Genomic DNA, 5,291 nt, shown 5'->3' on the forward strand with positions numbered 1-5,291 from the left:
ACCTGGTGGACCTTGCTGGGTCGGAGCGCACTGGTGCGGCCGGAGCCGAGGGCAATGAGTTCCACGACGGTGTGAAGATCAACCAGTCGCTGACGGTGCTGGGGCGCGTGATCGACCGTCTGGCGGACCTCTCGCAGAACAAGGGAGGGGGCTTCAGCATTCCGTACCGCGATTCGAACCTGACATGGGTGCTGAGCGACTCGATCGGCGGCAACAGCCAGACCTCGATGATTGCCACCGTCTCGCCACACTCTATCAACTACGAGGAGATGCGGCAGACAATCATGTACGCCTGCCGCGCGCAGCAGGTGCTGAATAAGGCTCGCCGCAACGTCGATCCAACGATTATGGAGCTGCGCGAGCTGCGCGCGCAGGTGGTGGACCTGCAGTTGCGCCTAAAGGAGGCGGGTGGCAGCAACTACACGAACGAGTACGTACGCGGATTAGAGAAACGAGTAAAGGAGCTTGAGTGGCAGTGCGCTGATCAGGAGCGCATTGTGAGCCAGCTACGCGCGGAGCTGGAGAGTGCCGGCATTGCCGATCCCACGCTGATGCTGAAGCCCTCCGCACGGGGTGGAGCGAGTGCGGCAGGGGTGGGTGGCGGATCTGCTAGCGGCGGTGATGTTCAGGGCGGCGTGAGCGCCGCGACTTACCGCCGTACCAACGAGCAGCTGCAATCGGAGTTGACATCGGCGAACAAAGAAATCGTGCTGCTGCAGACGAAATTGCTGGAGTCTGAGAAGGCGAAGAGCGGCAAGCTCGACGGAGATGCGGAGAGCACTATCGCGAAGCTCCAGGCCAAGTGTGATCGCTACCGCAACTCCTTTCGCGAGTGGGAGGCGCATCTGAGCCATTACAACACGTATCAGTGGCGTTGGTCCACCGACTACATCTTCGGCACCTTCGAGGACAAGATGAACCTGCTGATGCGTCAGTGCCAGAATCTGATGATGGACAAGGACGCCTACGTGATGGACGCTCTGAGCCGTGGCGAGAGCGCGCAACTGCGTGAGACGGCTAAGATTCAGCGCGAACACCTTGCCGAGGTCTCTGCGCTGACGACGCAGTACCGCGAGTCGATTGATAAACTGAAGAAGGAGTACGCAGCCAGAGACGAGGAGCGGCTGAAGCGGCAGAAGGAGGTGTCGAACAGCTCTGAGTCGCGCATGCAGGCCACCAGAGAGACCTTCGAGCAGGAGAAGCGCCGCTGGGTGCAAGAGCGCGATAATATGAAGCTTGGCTACGAAGAGAAGCTGGCGGCTCTGCGTGCCGAGTACCAGAGTGACCTGAAGCGACTGCGGGAGTCGCTCGCTTCGACAACCGGTGATCGCCAGCGTCAGGGTGACGCCCTGCAGGAGCTTCAGGAGCGGCACGAGTCGGAAATGAAGAGCATCGGGCAGGACATGGAGCGGGAGCGTAAGCGCCGCGAGGCGGAGTTGGAGATGGTAAAGAAGCAGATGAACACGGAGCTGGCGCGCAAGGAGGAGCAGATCGCCGCGCGTGATGCGCAGGCACGTAGGACGGAAGAGGAGGCGGCGAAGCTGCGCCGCGACAACCTGAAGCTACAGACCGACATGCGCACCAAGGAGCGGCAGCTGAACACCGAGATCAAGGACCTGCTTTTGAAGCAGGAGAACATGATTGCAGTCTTGACCACTATTGTAGGCAACTACGAGAAGAACTCCACGAGCCTCACGAAGGACATCGAGGCCCTGCGCGCCTTTGTTAGGGACAAGGACTACGCGGCCTTCCGCGCCAAGGTAAAGGAGGGTGCATTTCGTGACCCGGCCAGCCGACGGGCGTCAGCGGTGATGCGGAACCCCAGCTCCGTCGACGAGCAACGCAGCCGCGAAGTGGAGGACATTCGTAACGCCATTGAGAACATGCGCAAGACCCGCAGCGACCAACAGGCGAACCTGCAGCAGGTGCAGCAGCACGTGTACGAGCAGCTCTCGCGCAGTCGTGGCTTCCAGTCCGGCGGCGAGGTGGACGAGAAGTCGCATGACGGCAACACCCCCGCTAAAAACGGCAATGCGGCGGCGTAGAGGGAGAGGCGTTCGACTGGTGTAGGCGAGTGTGGGACGACACTCGCGACGCTGTGACACAAGAGCTGCTTTTGCGTTTCTGTATCCGTGTCCCGCGGGTAAGTGTATCTGAGTTGCCTGCTTGGCCGTCTGCGGTCTCTTCTTTTTCCTGTAGTCCTTTGGCACTCCGCCTTCCGCGTTGCTCCGAGCTGTTCTAGTAGAGAGCGTAAGTCCAGGGATGGAGAGGAGGGGGGTGGGATCGCCGACACGCCCACCTCACGGAACTGCCTCCGCTTTTTTTTTGTTTCGTCTTCTCCTCTCCCTCCTCCGTCGGGTTCACCCTAGTGAGTTGCCACTGCTTCTCGTACCTCTGCTCTTCTTCTGTTTCGGATTTTTGGTCACGGGTCCTGCCTTGTCCTCCGCGCCTTAGCTGATTTTATTTGTTTCTTCTCCCTACGGAATCTTGGCCTCACTCGAACCACCTTTACACAGACGGCGGGCACGCGTCAGGTGCTTCGCTGGTGTGGCGCTGCTCCTCGCGCCGCACTTTGCTCCGCTGTCACCCCCACCCCCGTCTCTCCGACGAGTCGTCGCTGTGTGTTTCGTCCCTCTCGGAGAAGGCGTCAGTGAGCGAGAGGCTGAGAGGGGGAGGTGAGGCGCCTGTGTGTGTGTGTGTGTCTTCTTTCTGACGCTTCCGCACTGTTTTCTCACTCTGGATTCTTCGACTCGCCCATCCCCTCACGCGTGGATGCCTGTGTAGCCCGCTCTCAGGACAGCAGCAGCGTGAGATATGCGCGATGAACGACAGCCCCCCCCCCCGCATTTCGTGTTTGACGCCTCTCCTCCTCCCTCTATGTCTCTCCTTTCGCGTCCCTGTTCTTGACACATCTCTGTCGGTGTGCTGGCTGCGAGCGCCGGGGCATCGAGAGGCGGGAGTCAGGAGAAACGCCGCGTGCTCGTGTTCGAGTTGGCCCCTCTCGCTCCGTAGACGCAAAGGGACGCAGAAACAAAAAGACGAAGGAGTTGCAAGAGGAGACGGGAAGCCGGCGGCTGAGAAGTGTCTGTGCGCTTGCGTGTGCAAGGAGAGAACGCGGTTGACGCGATTTTATTTTCCGTCTTTGCCCATTGCCGTGCACTCTACTTTTCAATTTGCACGCACGCACCCCCACCCCCACCCCTTGCGATATGTGGAGGCGGCAGAGAGTGACGGATGGTGGGCGTATGTGCGCATGTGCATGTAATGGGCCGCTCTCCGATTTGTGTTGTGCTGTTGTCGGCTTTGGCACCGGAAATGAATAAAAGGTACCAAAATCCTTTAAAGGAAGCAACACGAAAAAATAATAATAACCAGGGATGACCCCGCTTCTGCTGCTGCCGCCGCCGCCCCCCCCCTCCCTCCCGCCCTCCTCTACGACGCCCTTTGCTTGCGTGGTTGCTGTGCTCTTTAGCGTCCTCTTGCTCTTTTTTTTTCTCTGCCTCCTCCGTCGCCTGTCGGCCGCCGCGCGTGCGTGCGTGTGTGTGTGCGTGCCTCCGCCGCTCGATTATTGTTGTGTCTCTTACGCCGTTCATGCTTTGAAACTTCCGCCTCCCCTCCTCCTCGCGCTCACCTCACCGCTGTCTCTCTCTCTCTCCGCGCTCTTTTTTTTTCGGTTCACTCGAAGGAGATGGGAGAGCGGAGCCCGCAAGCGCGATGCTCGTTACGGTGCTAACTATAAGAGCAGGGGGTGCGCTACTGGGCTCTCCCCTTGTTTGATGCGGGCGTCCGTTGGTGGCATGTTTGTGTGGGCGGTTGTGTATATGCCCTTACGGCACGCGCTGTTTCGCCAGGCTGTGCGTGTGTCTGTGTTTCTCTCCCTCCTCTTGTAATTTTGCTCTTACTTACGTGATTGTGTCTTGTCGGTGTACATTGGCGCCTCTCTCCTTCTTCACCGCCTCTTCCGTGTGTCTTCTCGCTCTCTTCTGCTTGGTTGTTATGGCTTCTCTTGTGCCTGCGTGTCTGTTGTCCATCTCGTGCCTCTCCCTCGTCTTTCTTGGGTGTGTTGTTTGGGCGCACACCCGTCTCACTGCCTCGATGCTTTATTTACACTTCTCCTTTTTTTTTGTTTTCCGAACAACGACAACGTCAGGAAAGAGCGCACAAACGCGCAAGACACACCGACACGCGTACATACACAACAAGAGAGAAGCAGGGCCGAGCGTGTCCTCTTATGTGTTGCTCTGACACACAAACTGCGCTTACCGTTTTCCTTTGTTCCCCCCCCCCTCCCCTTCCCTCCCTCCCACCGTCCCACCAACACACAACACTCCGTCATCACCCGCACTTTTCTAGCCGTCTCTTGTCTGGCCTCTCACGATCACCTTTTATTTGTATTTTCCTTTCGTTGTTTTTTTTTGAAGTAATCCCGCTCTTACTCCCTCCGTCTCCCTCGCGTCGGGTGATTTCGATTCGTGTTTTCTTTCGTGTGCCGCATGCGTGCACATACACGCGCTTCGTATCTCTTTATACATGTCGGGTTGACGCTTTCCTTGTTTCTGGAGGTGGTGGGGTGGGGGAGGAGGGGGAGAGGGATGCTCTCGTTCCGTTTAAGTATCGCTGCTGTTATACCGGCTGTCGGGACACTCTATACGTTATTGTACCTTTTCATGGTTGTCGGGTTAGATTCTTGTCTTTTCCTTCTTCCTTCGCGCTTTCGTGGCACGTATGCATGTATGTATGTGTGAGTGTGTGGGGGAGGGGAGGGGTGGATACACGGCCTGGGCTGCCATTTTCCCTTGTTGTTGGTTTGGTTGTTGTTTTTTTCGTCGACGTTTTTCTTCTGCTGCTGTGCGCATCTCATCCTCCGCTGTTAGGTTCACTTTACCTCCCCACCACCTCCACCACCACCACCCGCTGGCTGGCGTTTTCGCTTCGCCCATCTCCCTTGTCCATCCCTTCCTTTGGTCTTTACCCGCGTTTCTTGTTTTTTCGTTCCCCTTCCCTTGGGCTTTGGCTTTAGGCACGCATTCTCACACACGTACACACACCCACATCCGCCCAATCCCTCCCCTCCACCCGTTCACCTCCTCCCGCTTTTACGCTACGTCAGAAACGTCGATTTTTTTGTTTTTTTTTTCGTTCCTCCTTACGTCCTTTTTGTTGTTGTTGTCCTAATGCCATAGGGAGCGCACCTCAGTGCGTGGGGAGGAGGGGGTATCCACGGCCCAGTACCCACACACACACTCTCTCACACCTGCTTCCTCCTCATCCCTGCCAATGCCGAGGCACTT

Source organism: Leishmania donovani, chromosome 19, assembly GCF_000227135.1.
Source record: "Leishmania donovani BPK282A1 complete genome, chromosome 19".
Taxonomy (NCBI): Eukaryota; Euglenozoa; class Kinetoplastea; order Trypanosomatida; family Trypanosomatidae; genus Leishmania; species Leishmania donovani.